The sequence below is a fragment of the Balaenoptera borealis genome (genome assembly GCF_965194805.1).
Source record: "Balaenoptera borealis genome assembly, chromosome: 18".
NCBI classification, from domain to species: Eukaryota; Metazoa; Chordata; class Mammalia; order Artiodactyla; family Balaenopteridae; genus Balaenoptera; species Balaenoptera borealis.
The window spans coordinates 20,046,307-20,068,818 of record NC_138877.1 but is presented as its reverse complement, the minus strand read 5'-3'; positions in this window follow the sequence as shown (position 1 = coordinate 20,068,818).

Sequence of the window (22,512 nt, the reverse complement as noted above, 5' to 3'; positions counted from 1 at the left end):
AGTCCTGAAGTTTTTAGTCCTGAGATTATTCCTAAATGATGAAAAATGAAAAGACAGTTTATAGCATAGACTTTCTCTGATACCTACCACTGAAACCAATTGCTAATGGGGAACTTAATGTTAAGATGTGATTACAGCAAGAATGATCAGAACAGAGGATTCAACAGGTGTAGTCCTAGAATATAGAATAGGAAACTTCCTGCAACAAATCTGACCCCTAGAGCAGCTGGAATGTGGGAAGAAATTGTTAGAATATCTCTATTTTTATCTAAATTAAGAAATCAGACTTTACTAGTATTTAATATGGAGACTGACAATAGTGCGTATTTTTTGTGATCAGAGTACATGATCAAAAATGTGTAGAAACCAACTTCCTTAGAGTACCATCAGCTCTGCAGGCAGGCATCTGATGTCACCACATGTTTTGAATTTAAGTAATATTTTAAATACAATAATTTGGATTTATATAACATTTTAAGTATTACAATCTTGAAATATATATAATATTTTGTTTTACCTTTATATTATGTTAACTTTTACTATGCAATAAGTAAATGTTTATTGTTTAGTCACTTTTAACATTAGACATTTATTCAGCAAATCTTGGTAATTTATATAATGTTTCTTTGCAGTAACTGTAGTTTTGTACCATCAGATTTAGAAAATCATAGAGCTGAGAGAGATTAAATATATATCTTCATTTTATAGATGCCCTGATTGTGAAGTAAGTTTGTCTCAAGTCCCTGGAATCGTACTTGCAGTGCTTCTTCCAATCCATCCTGCCACTCATAGGACAAACAGCAGGATTTCGTTGTCTAGCACATGAACGATAACAGCAACGCCATTGAACAAGATGGGAAGGTACAGGTACTTCTCATAGGACTCTAAGTAGAAGAAATTCTTTCTAACTTTTTACTTTAAAATAATTATAGATTCACATGAAGTTGCAAAGATAGTACAGAGAGGTCCCATGTGCCTGCCCCATTTTTCCCCCTAGTTATATTTTGTAAGTGGAGGAAATTTACCAGTTAATATGTTTGTTCTCAGAAAAAGCTCAAACTGATAGATTTAATAATGAGAGCTGCAATTTTTTTTTTTTTAAATCATCACCTTTTTTTTTTTTTGACCAGGATTCTTTCTTTCTTTCTTTCTTTCTTTCTTTATGGCTGTGTTGGGTCTTCGTTTCTGTGCGAGGGCTTTCTCTAGTTGCGGCAAGTGGGGGCCACTCTTCGTTGCGGTGCGCAGGCCTCTCATGATCGCGGCCTCTCGTGTTGTGGAGCACAGGCTCAAGACGCGCAGGCTCAGTAATTGTGGCTCACGGGCCTAGTTGCTCCGCGGCATGTGGGATCTTCCCAGACCAGGGCTCAAACCCATGTCCCCTGCATTGGCAGGCACATTCTCAACCACTGCGCCACCAGGGAAGCCCGAGCTGCAATTTTTTAAGCACCTATTTTATACCAGCAGCTTTACCTATATTACCTCATTTAGAACTTACAACAGTCCTGTAAGGCAGAGGTTATCCTCAGTTTACAGGTAAAGCAACTCAGATTCCAAGAAATTAAGTCACTCCCATCAACTCCCAAGGCCAGATCTTCCTGCCTTGCATGTTTCACTTTTTCCACATTATGGACAGTTGAAGGTCATACATTCCTTACACTGTGTTCCAGCTGAATCCTGACAATTATCTAACAATAAAAACATTGTCTGTATTATTATCGTTTTTTAAAAATTGTGTGAATATTTTCTCAGAAGTTAAAACTGTTTCTTTCTAAAAAGAATGGATATATATGTATATGTATAACTGATTCACTTAGTACACCTGAAACTAACACAACATTGTAAATCAACTAAAAATTTTTTTTAAAAACTGTTTCTTTTTAGAAAATCTATGTACAAAAGAATGTGTTTCATTAAATATTTCCATTTTATTTGGGACCAATAATTTTCCCCAGGGAGTTCAAAATTAAAAGCAGGAGGGAAAGATGACTAGATCACATGTAAGTTCCTTTCCAAAATCTTTGATTACTTTGATCTATTGACTTAGTATTGCTAAATTCTTTGGACTAGAAAGTTGTACTCTGAGACATTATAGGTCACTATTTTAGAGGTTAAAATTCCCATCACCACATCTGTCAAGTTTATCTACTGTCTTAGTCAGTTCTGGTTGCTTTAACAAAGTACCATAGACCGGATGGTTTATAAGCAATAGAAACTAGTTTCTCACAGTTCTAGAGGCTGGAAGTCCGAGATCAAGATGCCAGGAGTGTGCAGTGGGGAGGATGGTGAGCCTGGGGCCAGGGGGACCATGTTAAGGCTCTATTGCATCTGCCCAGGCAGGACACAAGCAGTCCTTGAACTCAGTGTGACAGTGGGGTGGGCTTAAAGACAGAGGAGAAGATGGATTTGAGAAGATTTTGAGAAAATATTCACATAATTTTCCATAATAATAGGTCAAAAGACTGCAGTATAGTGTAGACATGGCTTTTTTATGCACTGGGAAACCAAGGAATGCATGTGACTCACCTTATTGCAATATTTGCTTTATTGTGGTGATCTGGAACCCAGCCTCCAAGGTATGCCTAGGTGGGTTGCATGAGTTTTTTGGTTTCCCAGTGCATGTAAGGGTCGTGTTTGCACTGTACTGTAGTCTATTAAGCGTGCAATAGCATTATGTCTAAAAAATGTACATACCTGAAATAAAAAATGATAAAAAAATGACAAACATCATCTGAGCCTTCAGTGAGTCGTAATCTTTTTGTTGAGGGAGGGTTTGAAATACTGTGAGAATTACCAAAATGTGACACAGAGACACGAAGTGAGAAAATGCTGTTGGAAAAAATGGTGCCAATAGACTTGCTCAACACAGTGCTGCCACAAACCTTAAGTTTGTAAAAAAAACACAATATCTGCGAAGCACAAGGAAGGTGTAGTACAATTAAAAAAAAATAGGTCAGAGCAATAGGAATGTTTTGATTGATGCTGAGGACATCTTTGATAAAATTCAATTGTCAATATTCATTTTTGATAAAGGAAATTTTGCTAAACAGCTACATACACACACTGAAAACTAGCTTCATGTTTAATGGTGAAATCCTAACAGCATGTCCATTAAATATAGTAATAAAACAGTGGTGCTACTTATCTAATTAATGCTGTAATGCTATTCTGGAAGTACCAGCTAATGCAATTAGATAAGAAAGTAAAGTAAGGAATATTGAAGACTGAAAAGGATACAGAAAATTTATCATTATTCATAGATGATGCAATTAGATTTTTTGGCTAAGGAGTGCTCACAGCCTCTTTTCCATAACCCATTGTTCCATTCCACTTTTTGGATTGATCAAGTTCAAAGGCACTTTACAGTTGCCTGCCCCCAGAGAAAGGAGCTGTTATTGTGCCATTCTGTCTAGAGGGAGGCACTGGGAGTGGCTCTTGTGGCCCCATTTTTTTAAGGCTTGAGAAAGAAATGTCAGAGCTTCCTCTTGTGAGACAGCCAACATACTAACTCCATTTGTGACTTTATATTCCTTGTGCCTGAAAGGCAAGCTCAGTGATAATCCAATTGCCCCAAGTATTGTAGCAAATGCTCTTTTGCTCTAGTACATGCTTCTCCTGGCCAAGTGCTCTGGTTTGTCCTTAGCCCGCATTGCAGGGGCAAGAGCCAAGATCCAGGACAGGCTTCAGGGCCTGCTTTGGTTCTGTCATGTAGGCATATACAGGGTAATGGTGTAGCCTGATCTCCTTGAGTTCAACACTAGCGCCCAGGGCAAGTTATCAGATAATAACGGTGATCACTTGCCTTGCTTTGTTTTTGTGTGCATGTGCATGTACTTTTCTTGGGGACCTTAACGAAAAGGAGGTCAAGAGCTGGATCTGAGTTTTTCTGGATCTCTTTGTCAAACACCACCTTAATTGCTCTTACTTTTGGCATGACCAAAATACACCTTGAAAACCCAGGAATATAAACTGAAAAACTTTTAGAAATAATAGTTTAGTGATGTGGCAAGTTACAAACTCAATATACAAAAATCAATTAGAAAACTATAATACTACTGAGACAGAGGAAGGCAAAATTGAGAGGCATACTGTTTTTTGTTTTTTGTTTTTTTAAATTTTTTATTTATTTATTTTTTTAACATCTTTTTTGGAGTTTAGTTACTTTACAATGTTGTGTTAGTTTCTGCTGTATAACAAAGTGAATCAGCTATATATATACATGTAACCCCATAGCCCCTCCCTCTTGCGTCTCCCTCCCACCCCCCTAGGTGGTCACAAAGCACTGAGCTGATCTCCTGTGCTATGCAGCTGCTTCCCAGTAGCTATCTATTTTACATTTGGTAGTGTATATATGTCGATGCTACTCTCTCACTTCATCCCAGCTTACCCTTCCCCCTCCCTGTGTCCTCATGTCCATTCTCTACATCTGCATCTTTATTCTTGTCCTGCCCCTAGGTTCATCAGAACCATTTTTTTTTAGATTCCATGTATATGTGTTAGCATTCGGTATTTGTTTTTCTCTTTCTGACTTATTTCACTCTGTATGACAGACTCTAGGTCCATCCACCTCTCAACACATAACTCAATTTTGTTTCTTTTTATGGCTGAATAATATTCCATTGTATAAATGTGCCACATCTTCTTTATCCATTCATATGTTGATGGACACTTAGGTTGCTTCCATGTCCTGGCCATTGTAAATAGTGCTGCAGTGAACACTATGGTACATGACTCTTTCTGAATTACGGTTTTCTCAGGGTATATGCCCACTAGTGGGATTGCTGGGTCATATGGTAGTTCTATTTTTAGTTTTTTAAGGAACCTCCATACTGTTCTCCATAGTGGCTGTATCAACTTACATTCCCAACAACAGTGCAAGAGGATTCCCTTTTCTCCACACCCTCTCCAGCATTTATTGTTTGTAGACTTTTTAATGATGGCCATTCTGACTGGTGTGAGGTGATACCTCATTGTAGTTTTCATTTGCATTTCTCTAATAATTAGTGATGTTGAGCATCCTTTCATGTGTTTGTTGGCAATCTGCATATCTTCTTTGGAGAAATGTCTATTTAGGTCTTCTGCCCATTTTTGGATTGGGTTGTTTGTTTTTTGATATTGAGCTGCATGAGCTATTTGTATATTTTGGAAATTAATCCTTTGTCAGTTGCTTCATTTGCAAATATTTTCTCCCATTCTGAGGGTTGTCTTTTCGTCTTGTTTATGGTTTCCTTTGCTGTGCAAAAGTTTTGAAATTTCATTAGGTCCCATTTGTTTATTTTTGTTTTTATTTCCATTTCTCTAAGAAGTGGATCAAAAAGGATCTTGCTGTGATTTATGTCATAGAGTGTTCTGCCTATGTTTTCCTCTAAGAATTTTATAGTGACTGGCCTTACATTTAGGTCTTTAATCCATTTTGAGTTTATTTTTGTGTATAGTGTTAGGGAGTGTTCTAATTTCATTCTTTTACATGTAGCTGTTCAGTTTTCCCAGCACCACTTATTGAAGAGGCTGCCTTTTCTCCATTGTATATTCCTTCCTCCTGTATCAAAGATAAGGTGACCATATGTGCATGGGTTTATCTCTGGGCTTTCTATCCTGTTCCATTGATCTATATTTCTGTTTTTGTGCCAGTACCATACTTTCTTGATTACTGTAGCTTTGTAGTATAGTCTGAAGTGTGAGAGCCTGATTCCTCCAGCTCCGTTTTTCTTTCTCAAGATTGCTTTGGCTATTTGTTTTTAGATGGGAAGTTTCAATAATGTAAGGATATCAATTTTCCTAAAATTAATTTGTAAGTCTAATGCTATCCTAATAAGAATCTCAATGATATTCTTTAAATAATTTAAAAATCCATTTGAAAGTGTAATTTGGTAGAGCCCTTTTGAAGGCAGTTTGACTTTATGTGTTAAATTTGTCCTTTGACTCAATAATCCCACCTTTAGGAATCTGTTAATATGAAAAGATGTATGCAGAAGAATGTATGTCACAGCATTTTTATAATTAGGAAAAAATGGAAAACAGCCTATATATTCTATGGCAAACTAATTAGATAAGTTAAAGTATGGCAAATACTGTTGGTTGCCTACCTAAAAGCCGCCCTCTCTCCCTTCCTTCCTTCCTTCCTTTCTTTTCTTCTTTCTTTCATTTACTCTTTATTAGGAAAAATTTCAAACATATACAAAAATAGATAGAATGATTCATAAACCCCCAAGTACTCATCATTCAGCTTCAGCAATTAGCAATTCACAACCAAAATTGTTTTATCAATACTTCTGTCCACCACCATATTATTTTGAAGCATCTTATCATTTCATCTGTAAATATTTCAATGGATGTTTCTAAAAGATAAGAACTCTTTCATAAAAAGCATAACCAAAATATTATCATACTTTCAAAAACTAACATGAATTCCTTGATCATGAGACATCCTTTCAGAGTTCAAATTTTTAATTACCTTCACAAGTACCATATATATTTTTTAACAGTTTCAGTGACTCAGGATTGAAATAAAGTCTACTCATTGAAATTGGTCGATATGTCTTTTAAGTCTCTTTTAATCCATAGGTTCCCTCTTCAGTTCCTTTTGTTTTCTTGAAATTTATTTGTTAAAGAAACCAGGTTATTTGTCCTCTGGATTTTCCAAAATCTGGTTTTTGCTGAATGCACTCTTCATACTTTCCATAAATCGGTAATCTAGAGTCTTGGTTAGATTTGGGTTCTTCTTTTTTTCTTGGCAAGATGACTTCTTAGATGGTGGCGTGTCCTTCCATCAGGAGGCATGTGATGTTGGATTGTTTCTTTCTGTGAAGTTAGTAATTGTTGATGCTCAATGCCTATACCCGTACTATGCTGAGTACAGTCAACAGAATTAGATTAACATCGAGTGTTATAAATGGTGATCTCCTAACTCCATCATTTCTCCTCCATTTATTAGCTGGAATACTTTTATAAACAGAAACTACTTTCCTCAATGATTTGGTTTCCCAGTGAGAGCAGGATAAGCATTTAATTCTTTCTCTTAATTTGCTAGTTTACAAAATAATGAGTTGTTTCACTAACAGTCTCCAACGGTGACCAAAAGAGTTTGTCTGTTGGTATCATTGTGAATTCATGGGTTTAAACTTGCTTCATGTGTTCCATCCCTTTTTTCTTGCTCAAAGAACCCTGTTTTTGTTTAGGTAGTGATACGGTCAGTCACAGAGAAGAAATCCTGGCTTGTATGAGCACATCATATCAATCCGTTCTCATTGGCAGTGTCTGGGGTTGGCAGGTGACTAGTCCCCGATGAAGACACTTATGAGGAAGGTCACGTTGAAGAAAGACCCCACCACCCACTCAGCTGCTCCCTTCTTCTCTTCAGGCTTTTTTCATATTGTCTCATGAGGACTTGATATTTGGAGAGCTGCTGCGGAAGCTTGGAATGTCCCAACGGATACACATGATACATATGCACAATTATGAACTTATACTGCAGTTCTAGATTTATTGACAGGGAAAGATATCTATGATATGTTGCTGATATGATATGTAACATTAAAACTATTTACATAAAATTGAACACAATTGTGTATATATGCACCAAGACCTGCCTGGAATTATGTTCATTTAAATATTAAGAGTGGTCATCTCTGAGTAGTGAGATGTTGGTGAATTTCTACTTTATTCCTTGTATTTTTCTGTAAGGTTTAAGGTTTAGATTTTAATGTGAATAATCAACGTTTTTAAAAAGTATGATTCTGGGCAATTCTCATCTATCTCATGTTACTTATAATGGATTTTTTTTCCAAACAAATATATCCCATCATAAAAATTCTTTTTTATAAGACCGCATAACTGGCATCACATGATTTTTCTCCATGGCATAATCATCAGACAGGAAATGTTTTGATTCTGCAATAACATTTCCTGATAAACATTTGTTGGAAACATTTAAGCATTTCCTGATCTGAAAATTTTTGAGATTTTTTTCCTTTGTGTATCTTATTGTTATAATTAACAATACTCTCTAGCCCAGTGGGACAGAATCAACCTGTTGCAGGAAAAAAAAGAAAAAAAAAACTTTGAGAAAAACATGAGTTTTATTAGAGAGACATTTTCCAGTCACCAGGAAAATACAACTGGCACAATTTTCACCTAGTGGTAAAACTAATAAGTAGTCTCCCTTTAGCCTACATTTACGAAATTTTAATTTCTTTGGCACATTTAATTCTCAAAAGAAATTGCCTATTCTTAAAGCCAAAAAGATGTTAAAATCTTTTAGGCTTTAAGAATAGTCTAGGCCTCCAGAGTAAAATTGAAAAAGGGCCTTTCTTCCTTTAGCTAATTCCCCTTTGTGTGGCTTGTTCTGTGAGGCCATTAGCGCAGGGAGCCACGGCCTGCTGACTGCACAGTGGACAAAGGAAATGGAATCAGCAAGTATCTATGGCCCACGTGCTGTGTGCCCGTGTTACCACAGATGCCGTGGCAAGTTCAGTGAGGGAGATAACCTTGCGTTCCCGGACTTCATGAACTAGTGGGGAAATGCCATGAAGACATGTGGGGAGACAGGCTGGAGATGAGTCTAGAAAGGCAGTTCCTTGAGGGCATGGGTGAATTTTAAACAGAGGTCAGGTATGGTCTGGAGAATGGCATGACGGGGGCAGATGGATGTAGGGAAACAAACTGAGAAGTGCTTCAGGAGTCCGGATGAGAGACAACGCAAGCATCAATTTGAGAGGTGGTTTGGGGATGGAGAGGAGAAAGGAGGGATTAAGCTAATACTTACATTCTATAGTCTCTGTTGTCATTTCTCCCTTGTTCTCTCTTAACATCAATGGAGGCTTCAGCGGGATTTAATTTACTTCAGCTGCAGTAAGGGAAACGGAGAGCAAGGTTTTTTCCATCCACCCTGGGGTCAGAGCTCTGAAGCAGGTACGGCTGGCTCCTAGCAGCCAGCATGGAAGTGGTGAAACTCTGAGCCAGGTTATCCGCAGGTTTGTTTTTCGGTGCAAAAGATCCACCCTGTCACCTGATGATTGACAGTAGAACTCACCTCCCCATACAGACAGAGGTGCAGCCCTGAGCCCAGTACAAATAGAGCAGGCCATCAATCAGGGCCATATTATAGCCTTGGTATCTTCTCCCTGTCCTGCCCTGAGTTTTCAGTGAAGGGATGTCTCTCATACCCTCAGCTGGGAGCATTCTTGTAGCTTCTCGATTGGGCCTGGTCATTTACAGTCTTCCTACACAACTGGCTCTTCACTCAAATTGCCTTTTAGGGGACAGACTGTCCTGAAATATGGTCAGAGGTCAGACAAGGCCTCCCTAAGGCTTCTCTGCAACATCAAGGACCCAAAACTGACGTTGCCACTCAAGCCCGAGCCAATATGCCTCTGGAGAAAATATCATAGCAAATTTGCAACCTGGAGAAAAGGCTGAGACTGTCTTCCCACCAAGCTGTTCAAGATTCAGGATCTCAGATCTGCTTTGGGTCAAGAATGCTATCCCCACTGGTAAAAATACAAGGCATGGGTCAGTAGTGAGAGAGTTTAAGAGCCCCACCTCAAAGAAACTTCGTGGAGACTTTATTGCTTAGTACCAGTGTCTATTTAATCCTCCCCCTTCTGAGATTTCTATCTAGTGTGCTAGTTCCTAGCTAGGGTTTGGCACCTCAGACCCAAGTCACTAGAGAAAACTTGGAAACAAATTCCTCATCTCATTTTGCAGGGTCTCGTGTAATGTTTCCAAAGCTTGATAGTATAGTCTGAACTGATGATCATCGTGAAATGAAGAACAAAATGAAATTTCTAACTCTTTTTTTTAGCTTTTTAAAAAACTTGAAGTAAAATTGGTACATTCTGTTATATAAGTTTCAGGGGTACACCACTGTAATTATATGTATAATCTGTATCCACTACAGAGGGATCACCACCAAAGGTCTACTTTCCATCCATCACTGTACAACTGATCCCTTTCACCCATTTTCTGACTGTTTTGTACATGAAATAAAATTACCCATGAAATGGGTTGTGATAAGGCCACCTTCAAGGTTCCTAAAATTAAAATGAGGAGAGGGATCCGTAGAAAAGTTCTGGCCCTGTTCCCTGGACCTACCCAGCCTGGTATATGGACGATGTCCTGAGCCCTTGTCCCAACATCACCACCCAAATGGCTATCTATCCTATTCCCAGAGGACTTGAGGCACCATGTAGAAGGAGAAATGAACAGTTAGGCTTTAGACATATTACGAGTCGATTATTAGTCAGTGGTTTACAACAAGGCTTCAAAAGAAGCAGGAAATACATCATCAAGAAACCAGGAACTTGTGGGATTTCCCTGGTGGCACAGTGGTTAAGAATCTGCCTGCCAATGCAGGGGACATGGGTTCGAGCCCTGGTCTGGGAAGATCCTACATGCGGTGGAGCAACTAAGCCCGTGAGCCACAACTACTGAAGCCCGCGCGCCCAGAGCCCGTGCTCCGCAGCAAGAGAAGCCACCGCAATGAGAAGCCTGCGCGCCGCAATGAAGAGTAGCCCCTGCTCGCCGCAACTAGAAAAAGCCCGCGCGCAGCAACGAAGACCCAATGCAGCCAAAAATAAATAAATAAATAAATTTTAAAAACAAAGAAACCAGGAATTTGTGATGCAATGCTGCCTGCCTCTGGCTGTGCCCCGTGATCTCTGAAACTCCCTTCTCACCTCAACCCACTTCTAACTCCAATCTCTTCTGCTCTTCTCTCTGATTAGGATTTGATAGTAGCTCTTGTCTACACTGAGTTGTAACCACTTCTGTTACCTACCAAATTTCCACACTTGCCAAGCTTTTTTTCTGGACCTTTCTTTCCGATTAATTGGTCTATTTTTCTGCCCGTTTGCCAATGCCTCGTTGTTGTACTTTCTATAGTTTTATAGTAAGTGTTAATATCTGAAAAGGTGATATCTTTTAATATATTTTTTCTCCTTTCTTATACTTTTTCCTTCAAAAATTTTTTAGCTGTTCTTGACCCTTTACTATTCCCTTGACGTTTAGGTTCAGCTTGTCAAAGCCCAAGATAAAGCATTAAATTTGTAGATTAATTTGGGGGAAGGACTGACATCACTATGATAATGAGTCTTCCCAGTCATGAGCATAGTCTATCTCCCTATTTATTTAGGTCTTCTTTTGTTAGTAAATAATGCATTATAATGTTTTTCATAAATGTTTCTCATACCTTTCATGTTAGTTGTATTCCTAGGTTATTTTTGTAAATGGAAAAAATTTTTTTAAATTATAATCTAATTGGTTGTTGCTAGTGTCCTAGAATGCCATTGCTCTGGAAACACACCATCTTATTAGCCTGGACTCTCTTATTAGCTTGAATAGTTTGTAGATTCTCTTGGGCGTTCTGTTAGGACAACGCAATTCTTTGGAAATGATTTTTTTCCGTTTCTTTTCTTATTTTTTAGCTCTGGCTAAGACTTGTAGAATCGAGTTGAATGGAAACAGTAATGGTGGTATCCTTGTCATGTTCCTGACTTTAAACAGAATGTTTCTAATGTTTCACTACGTATGATATTTGTGGTAACTTTTTGATAAATACCCTTTATCATTTGAAGAAATTTTCCTTCTATTCCTAATTGCTAAAATTAGGTTATTTTCATTATTGAAAATCATAAATTTTATTGAATTGGGAGGCATATATAGAGATTATCATATATTTTAAAATTTATTAATGTGGAAAATTACATTAATAAGGTTTCATGTCTTAAACCATTCTTGTATTCCTGGAATAAACCCTGGTTAGTCATGATAATTTTTATACACATTGCTGAATTCAGCTTGCTAATATTTTATGTGTGATATTTGCATTCCTGATCATACCGAAGTTTACATACACATTTTATTTCTTATACTTTCTTGTCTAATTTTATTTGGGGATTGATTCTTCCTTTTCTATTATCTGGAAACATTTTTTTATAAGAGAAGAGTTACTTGCTCCTTAAAGTTTTGGTAAAATTTGTTTGTAAATCTTCTGGACATGGTAATTTTTGGTGTGTAGATTTTTGACTCATTTAATTTCTTCAACAGATATGGGTGGGATCGATAGTCATTTAGCACACATGATAAGTCTATACCAGTTATTTTCAGCAATTGTCTGTTTGGACTTCTTAGTTTTCCTTTGGTTTTATCATTGCTTGTCCTATATCACTTGTTGAATACTTTAAAATATTATCTTGGATGTAGATTTATTCAAAATTTTATTACTTCTCGGGTCAATTTAGATGACTTAGGTTTAACCAAAAAATGTCTATTTGATCTAAGTTTTCGAATGTATTATTATGAAGTTGTTCAAAGTATTTAGTTAAATTTAAAATATTTTACAGTAAATTCTTTCATTTCTAATATGCTTTATTTGTATATTCATTTTTTCTAGATCAGTCTTCCCAGAGGTTTACATAGTTCTAATTTGGAGGGGTTTACTCTGTTGCTTTTTCCTAACTTTTGATTGAATACTTAGCTCATTTATTTTCAATCTTTTAAAAACTGTCTAAAATGTAGACATTTAAGACTATAAATTTTTCTTAAGTATCACTAGCTATATCACACAGGTTTTAAAATGCAATGTTCAAGTATGGTACTGGCACAAAAACAGAAATATAGATCAATGGAACAGGATAGAAAGCCCAGAGATAAACCCACGCACATATGGTCACCTTATTTTTGATGAAGGAGGCAAGAATGTACAATGGAGAAAAGACAGCCTCTTCAGTAAGTGGTGCTGGGAAAACTGGACAGCTACGTGTAAAAGAATGAAATTAGAACGCTCCCTGACACCATACACAAAAATAAACTCAATATGGATTAAAGACCTAAATATAAGGCCAGACACTATAAAACTCTTAGAGGAAAATATAGGCAGAGCACTCTATGACATAAATCATAGCAAGATCCTTTTTGACCCACCTCCCAGAGAAATGAAAATAAAAACAAAAATAAGTAAATTGGACCTAATGAAACTTAAAAGCTTTTGCACAGCAAAGGAAACCATCAACAAGATGAAAAGACAACCCTCAGAATGGGAGAAAATATTTGCAAATGAAGCAACTACAAAGGATTAATCTCCAAAATTTACAAGCAGCTCATGCAGCTCAATATCAAAAACACGAACAACCCAATCCAAAAATGGGCAGAAGACCTAAATAGACATTTCTCCAAAGAAGATATGCAGATTGCCAACAAACACATGAAAGGATGCTCAACATCACTAATTATTAGAGAAATGCAAATGAAAACTACAATGAGGTATCACCTCACAGTGGTCAGAATGGCCATCATCAAAAAATCTACAAACAATAAATGCTGGAGAGGGTGTGGAGAAAAGGGAACCCTCTTGCACTGTTGGTGGGAATGTAAATTGATACAGCCACTATGGAGAACAGTATGGAAGTTCCTTAAAAAACTAAAAATAGAATTACCATATGACCCAGCAATCCCACTAGTGGACATATACCCTGAGAAAACCATAATTCAAGAAGAGTCATGTACTACAATGTTCACTGCAGCTGTATTTACAATAGCCAGGACATGGAAGTAACCTAAGTGTCCATTGACAGATGAATGGATAAAGAAGATGTGGCACATATATATAATGGAACATTACTCAGCCATAAAAAGAAACAAAATTGAGTTATTTGTAGTGAGGTGGATGGACCTAGAGTCTGTCATACAGAGCGAAGTAAGTCAGAAAGAGAAAAACAAATACCGTATGCTAACACATATATATGGAATCTAAAAAAAAAAAAAAAACTGGTTCTGATGAACCTAGGGGCAGGACAGGAATAAAGATGCAGATGTAGAGAATGGACTTGAGGACACGGAGAGGGGGAAGGGTAAACTGGGACGAAGTGAGAGAGTGGCATGGACTTATATATATACTAGCAAATGTAAAATAGCTACTGGGAAGCAGCTGCATAGCACAGGAAGATCAGCTCAGTGCTTTGTGACCACCTAGAGGGGTGGGATAGGGAGGGTGGGAGGGAGATGCAAGAGGGAGGAGATATGGGGATATATGTATATGTATAGCTGTTTCACTTTGTTATAAAGCAGAAACTAACACACCATTGTAAAGCATTATACTCCAAATAAAGATGTAAAAAAAAAAAAAAAATGCAATGTTCATGTAAAAACCACCCAAGTCTAAACATATCATACACTTAATTATGATTTTTTTCTTTTCAGGTTACTTTTAAATTTATTTATTTTTTTTATTTATATTTATTTTTGGCTGTGCTGGGTCTTCGTTCCTGTGCGAGGGCTTTCTCTAGTTGTGGCAAGTGGGGGTCACTCTTCATCGCGGTGCGCAGACCTCTCACTATCGTGGCCTCTCTTGTTGCGGAGCACAGGCTCCAGACGCGCAGGCTCAGTAATTGTGGCTCACGGGCCTAGTTGCTCCGCGGCATGTGGGATCTTCCCAGACCAGGGCTCGAACCCGTGTCCCCTGCATTGGCAGGCAGATTCTCAACCACTGCGCCACCAGGGAAGCCCCAGGTTACTTTTAAATCTTGGTTTCTAATTTTATTGTGTGGTGGTCAGTGTGGTCTATATGTCCTCTTTAAGAATTCCTTTGTGGCCTAGCTGAGTGCTTGGTTTTAATAATTTCTCCATGTGTTGGGCTGTTGGGGACAGTTTCCTAGATTATACAAAACTTATGTTAAGACCTTTAATATTACTGTTCAAATTTTCTAAGATCAACCTAAATCTCACACTTTATACAAAAAATAAATTCAAAATACTTAAAATACAAAATACTTAAAATATACTTAAATTTGAAGCCTAAAACTATAAAACTTTTAAACAAAACAAAACAAACAAACAAACCAGGGGAGAATCTTCAGGATCTAGGGCCAGGGCAAAAAGTTCTTAGACTTGACACCAAAAGAAAATAAAAGAAAAATTGATAAATTGGGCCTTCTCAAAATTAAAACTTTTGCTCTGCAAAAGCCTACGTGAAGAGGATGAAAAGATTAAATTACAGACTGGGAGAAAATATTTGCAAGCAACATATCCACAAGGGACTTGTTTCTAGAAATAGGAAGAATTCTCAAAACTCAACATTAAAAAACAAGCAAACAAAAATTGATAAAAGCCATGAAGAAACATTTTACTCAAGAGGTCATACAGTTGCCAAATAAATATATATGAAAAGATGTTTATCATCATTTGCCATTCAAGAAATCCACATAATCCACATGATGTTATATCACTATACACCCATCAGAATGGCTAAAATTAAAAATAGTGACAACACCTGGTACTGGCAACGATGCAGAGAAACTGGATCATTCCTACATTGTTGATGGGAATGTAAAATGGTACAGCCACTCGCAAAACAATTTGGCATTTTCTTATAAGTCTAAATAGGCAATAACCATATGATCTAGCAATTGTACTCTTGGGCAAACGAAATGAACACCTGTACATGAATGTTCATAGCAGTGTTCTGTAATAGTTAAAAACTGGAAACAGCTCGGAAGTCCTTCAACAGGTGAATGGTTAAACAAACTGTGGTTCATACATACCACATACTACTACATATGGTATATACATACCATATACTACTTAGCAATGGAAAGGAATGAACTACTGATACACATAGTAACTTGGATGAATCTCCAGAGAATTTTGCTGAGTGAAAAGAGCCAATTTCAAAAGGTACATACTGTATGATTCTTTTATGCAATACGTTTGAAATGACAAAATTTTAGAAATGGAGCACAGATTAGTGGTTGCCAGGAGTTAAGAATGGGGGGAGAGGAGAGTTGGATGTTGTTATAAAAGAGCAACAGGAGGGATCCTTGTGATGATGGACTGTTCTGTATGTTGACTGTGGTGATAGATGCATGAACCTACATATGTGATAAAATTGTATAGGATTGAGTACACACAAATGTGTATATGTTAAGCTGGGGATATATGAATAAGGTCAGTGGAATGTATCAATGTCAGTATCCTGGTTGTGATATTATAGTAGAGTTTTGCAAAGTGTTGAGGGAAACTGAGTAGAAGGTACGTTCTGTATTATTTGTTATAACTGTATGTGAATCTACAATTATCTCCATAAAAAATTCAATTAAAAGTAATCTACTAAATCAATTCACTAAATAATCTAAATTTCTTTAATTTTTCTACTTTAGTTCCATTCTTTATCCTTTACCTGATTTATTTTGCACACAGTTACAAGATAAACAAATAATTATACACAATAACAAGATAAACTTATTTTGCAGATTACTTCTTAAAGAGGAAAAAAATAGGGAGATTGATACACATGCTCCCAAATAACAAACAATAAACAGAACATTCTTGGATCTAGTGCTTTTTTCAACTGAGTTAGTTATATTAAGAATTATCCTCTTTAATTAAAGGAGTAGAATTTCAAAGAAGACACTTGCTTGGATGTGGTCAGGTGGCACTTTTCTTTGATAATGAAGTGCTTAAGACCTTCTGTTCTTAGAATTTATAGTAGGCACAGCATCGTGGAATTGAAGAGACGTAGTTCTTCAAGTCTATCTGTTCCATCTCCCTACTACTGCAGAATTGTTCTCTATGCTGCACTCATAATAAATGATGATTACTATGATGAATACTAATAGCTCCAACAATATTATACAGCATAATGGCTCCAGCAATTATACTGAGAAGTTTGATATAGGAATTATTTTCCTGAGCTCATGCTAAAATTTCTTCTTGTTCAATATTATCTTGTTATTTCTATTTATTTCTCCCCCAAAATACCCTCCCCATTACTTCCCCTGTAATTATAAGCTCACTGAAGTGAGGCCCTTTCATTTTGCTTTCCTCCTCACTGCCTGAAGCACTGCGGGCCCTCAGTAAATGGTGTTTCACTTTCGATGTTGACATCTTCAAATGGAGACAGGTGGCTTCATGAGTTAAGACAGTCATTGCATCAACCAGGATTAATTTGATAATTTGCTTCAAGCTCATTATAATTTTGGCTCTTCTTCAAGCACCCTGATTTTTAAAAGATTAGTGCTGATTCCCCAGGCTTATTCATTCCTTTCAGATTTGAAAAATCTGACCCAAAATGCTCAGGAACTTTTTATGGTTTCATTGTTTACAGTGATATTTAATGTAAAAAATATATAAGATCATAATAAGGTTGACTTTAGCCAATTAAACATTGATAAGTATTAATATAACTATTTTCAGATTTATTTTTTATTAAATAACACAGATCCATAGCAGATTAGCATATGAACTGGTAAATTTACAAACTCTTAAGCAGAAGAATAACGTGCATAAAAAATTAACTAAGCAGCTACTGTACCACTTGTTGCTCCGATGTTTTCAAAAACTGAGAAACACAAGATAAAATGAGCAAATTACAGGAACTACATCTAAATTACGGTAACACGACAGGTTAAATAAATTAGATTCTATCGCCTGAAGAGACCATATTTTCTACAGTGCCTGTCAGAACAGTGCGTTCAGTGAAGGTGCTTAGTGAACGTTCATTGAAATGGATTTACAGACCCACTGGATATACAAATTCTGCTGTTGAAAACAAATCCATAATTATCCTGATGCTGATGCTGATAAATGCTGATTAGAAACCAAATCTAACGCAAGTAGAGTTTATGTTGACCAGTGTGTCTTGTTTGCTGAATGTGACCTGTAAAGAAAAAGTGATATACTGACTTGAGATATTTTAGTGCCTTATCTGCGGGAAGCACCACTAACCTGAGAGAAAGAGAAAACATACACGAGAGATTCAATAAGAGGCAGTGAGAACTGGGTCTGAGCCACAGAAATAGTTACACACAAGGAGTGTGGCTTCACATTTAGACAACCTGGGAGATTCCAGGTGTGGGTTTCTGTTCTGCCATGTGGTCAACCTCATGGCTCCAAATTGCAGACCCGAATTTGGTACAGTTTCTCCAGATCAACTAAATAGTTGATACCAAACTTAAAACACAAATTAAGGGCTTTCTATATGCCCAAACTTGGACAAAGTGTGGGAGAACACTAAACTTATTTTTTTGGCCACACCACATGGCCTGCGGGATCCTAGTTCTCTGACCAGGGATGAACCCAGGCCCCCGGCAGTGAAAGTGCTGAGTCCTAACCACTGGACCGCCAGGGAGTTCCCCAAAATGATGTTTAAATGGTTCCTTACTTGGAGAAGGGGAGGAACCTGATGGTAGCAGTATAATGTGGGAGAAGGTGGGTAAGATTAATATACACAGTGGGTGTGGGTTGAAACTGGGAAACGGAAGATGCAGAACGAGGGCTCCTGACCACGATTCCTGCCCTCTCCAGTGGCTTAGATATTAGGAAATGCCATTTTCCATCTCTCTCCAGAATGGTTGTCCGCTTAACCATAATGATCTCCTTGCCTTGAATTCTTCCCATCGACCCCCTTTTCAGTGGTATCTCAAGATTGCTAAAACCAAGAGTAAATGGCAGAAAATATTTGGTTCCCAGAAATACTTGACTGCCTCCTCTGTTGGACAAGATGGTTTCTAGTGCAATCTATTCTTCAATGAAATCAGAAAATGTTGAACTTGGTTTTCTTCTTCTGAATCCCTCTCTGAATTTAAATGCACCTAAATGTTCCCAGAAACCAGTGTTTAAGGCCTAGAGCCATATGCCCTTTGCCCATATCTTTCTAGGAGATGTATATGATATCCAGCATTATGACTATAATAAGGTTGCAGTTTAATTAACAAATATATCTCTTTATTGTCAAAATAGCCAAAAATAATACAAATCCATCATTTAATGGAAACACTGGGCCAAATCTGTTTTGTCCAGCAGCTAACTGCTGGCCTTAGGTGAGTCACCAGACCTCCCTGGCTCCCAGCTTCCTCATTTGTAAAGTAAAATGCTTCTCCTTGATAACTCCCCCAAATTCCTCCCTGCTCTAACACTCCCTGATTCTGTAGAGCACTGAGAGAGAGTCAACTTTGCCTCATTTTTTTTTTTTAATTGGGATATAGTTGCTTTACAGTGTTCTGTTAGTTTCTGCTGTACAATGAAGTGAATCAGCTATGTGTACACATATATCCCCTCCTTCTTGGACCTCCCTCCCTCTCCCCTCCCCCCACCCCATCCCATCCATCTAAGTCACCACAGAGCACCCAGCTGAGCTCCCTGCGCTATACAAGGTTTCCAATTATCAATTCCATTCTTCTGGTTGCTTTGTATCTAAACCCAAATTGCTTGAATTGTTTAAGGGTAATTATCACATTTAAATATGTGTTTGAACTATAAGGGACAGTGGCCAAAGGAATCTTAACATAAGGCCATGTGACCCTTCACTTAATTGAAAAAACTTCCTGTTTCATCAACTATCCAGTCATCTACGCTTGCACTGGCCTTGAGATGCTTTTAATAAGCTGTGTGACTCACCAGGAAAACAAAAGTAATAGGTTCTGTTAGTGTTTTAGACTGTTTGCTGGTAAAATTGTCCAAGGGAAGACATGATACAGAGGTGCCAATCAGCATCTTGGAAAGAGATTGAAAATGTGGTTGTGATAAAAAAAGCAGGACACTTAAGATCCTCAAGTTTTTTAAGTAGAAATAAAGAACGATAAATAAATGCTATCCTTTCTCTGGGGTAATTGGTGATAACAACTCACACACACACACACACACACACACACACACACACACACAAAATCATGCTATTCCAGCAAAGAAAAATGATGATAATAAGAGGCCATGGCAAATAAGGAAGGATGTTTACGCTGGTTTAAGGAGATCATCTTTCTTTGTCCGTGTTTTACTTCCTTTTCAGGCTGCTGACCTAGTCTATTTTGATAGTGATAAGAGGCACTTTGAGAGGTTTTACAAATACTGACTCTACATAAGTTTGCAGTTATCAGTAAGCTTGGCCCCATGCCACTTATGTAGGCAAAAGAAAATGAAAATAAATGGTGCAACGCAGAGTTTGCCTTAGAATTGAGTATTAAGGGAAGAAAGGGGGAAACGTATGTGAGCGTGTGTGAGTGTGAGTATGGGTGTGTGTGCGTGTACCCCAGATGAGGCACACTCGTGGGTGCGGAAGCTCTTCTTCAGAGGACCGTGAGATTCAGCCTAGGGACAGCGTGAGGCCTCAGACTTTAATTTCTGTAGACTTCAGGTGATATTTCATCTCTTCATATTTTGTAGACATTCTTACAACTGGGACCATGAAAGATGGGCTCTTAAGATTTGATGGGGCCCATTTGAGTTCGTCACTTAAATCAAAATGTCCCCCTTCTCAGAGACACTACAGGTGGGTTCCAGACTTCTGACTAGGTGCTAGCAGAGTGATCGCCTCATCAATGATATTCTGGCCTTTCGTGCCCCAGGGTCCGTGACACATAGGTCCCTTAGGTGTTATGAGGCTTTTAAGTCTTTTGCTGCAATGGGGTAGGACATGATGGAGACAGAAATTTTATGTGTTTAATTCAGTTGCACTTGTTATTCAACTTCAATCAGTCTATTTATAATGCAGTATGAAACCTAAGGTGATGTCTGAATCAAATATTCTATTAAACAAATTGCAATATGTAGTGGAACTTTATTATACTCTTTCCATCAAGGTGATTACCTACGTGCATTTACAAACGCCATATACCAACACTTGCAGTTTTCAGTTCTTCGTATATATTCTATAACACATACGTATATAAGTATAGGGTGTGTTCTTTCCTTTTAGAAAATCCTATACAGTAAAAGCTGAAGTTGGGAAACAGATAACCCTCAAAGTGGTTTTTTTTGTATTATCACAGAATTCTTTACTTTCCAGAATAGTTTCCCTATTCAATTCTCTGCCCCACCCCAAATTGTTCTGTTTAGCATTCCATAGTTTTGCCTTTCCCAGAATGTCATGTAAATGGAATTATACACTATGTAACCTTTTCAGACCAACGACTTTCACTGAGCAATATGCATTTAAGACTCATTCATGTCTTTGCATGATCTTTTTTACACCTGACTGTAAGTCTTTGTTTTTCTGCTTTCGGGCATAGCACAGGCTCATTTTATATTCCATCCCCCCACCATCCCAGCCCTGAAACTCTTCCTTTTCTCAAGGAGTCCAGTATAATGGCATTTAGAAACCAGTATCTGGGCACACAGTGTGTTTATTGCTACTGAGGTATCACCCGTTTCTAGGGCCCTTCAGTACAGAGAGTTAGAGTATATATTTATTTAAGCCATGGCTGAATTACACTGAATCCTCTGTTCCTAATCCAAACCACAGGGTTCTTCCTTTAATGGAAAGGTATTCTACATTCATTAACTCAAATCAGTTCCCCCTAGTCAGGAGTGTTTCTTGTTTGGCATTCAAGTTTGGAACCATTTATTTCTTATTCTGCTCCCAGCCTGACTCAGTAAAGGGAAAGCTGATGTGGAAACTGATTAGCTTTCAGGGTAACCACTTTTCCCAAGCGGAATACAATAGTTTCCATCCCTTTCACCTGGCTCTGAAAGTGCAATCTGTTATTTCTCTGAATATCAAAATCAAAAAAAAAAAAAAAAAAAGGAGCTTTTGAAGATCCTAATTACTTCACACGTCTCTAAGGTTCTGAGGACAGCCCAAATTGTATAGCTTTCTCCAAGGAGAGAAGAGGAGAGAGAACAGAAAGGACAGGGGCTGACTGTCTCGTGATCTCTTACAGTCTACATTTGTATTTCTTAATATTTGGAGTCCTGAGGCTAGGAGAGTTTACTTCTGTTACCAGATAATTAAGATACAATGTCTTAACTATCCTTCTGTTCTGTTGCACATCAAGGGTGTGCTGTGGAGAATGTTACAGAACTTTGTATCTTCATTGGCTCCAAAAGGCTGCCCTATTTCCTCAAAAGAAACGTGTTTTTCATAACAAAGCTGGCTTAATTTTCAAGTGGCATGGCATAATTAAAGTGATGGTAACAATGACAGAAGTGCAGGTTTCCTGCTTCTTTCCTTTCTATGACGTCAAAGGAGGAAACAATATAGAATGCAAACATACAAACGGAAGATTTCTTTGTCCTCCTACTGCGTTTTGTTTGAGGTTCCAAATTCAACATGCAGCTAAGGCAAGGAGGGCACGCAGCCGCTGCAGCCAGGATGAACTGCACTGTCTTGTTCTTTTGCCAAATCCATTCCTGAAACAAAAATGAAACAGTCCCTGAACCTTCTTAATCTTTGGAGGTGAGGCCGAATACACGGGGCAGAGAGTGCTGTGCTTGGGAAAATCGCTACTTGGGGCCGGTTTTACCACTTAAGGCAGCAGTGGCTTTGACCGCAGCGCTCGTTCGCTCTGAGCCTGTTTCCTTCTCTGCAAAATGAGAATAAAATTCAGCACCTTGCTTACCTCATAAGGGCGCTTGACGTTCAAATTAAATGCGATAATGTCAAAGGGCTTTGTGAACTCTGAAGAACTATAAATATAAGGTGTTATTAGAAGTGGTTGGAAGGAAATGATGAGACAGCTTAATTTAAGTCATTTCAAATGACTCAGGGTCGAGGAGAGCTGTGTGAGGGTTAGATATGGTTATTGCTCT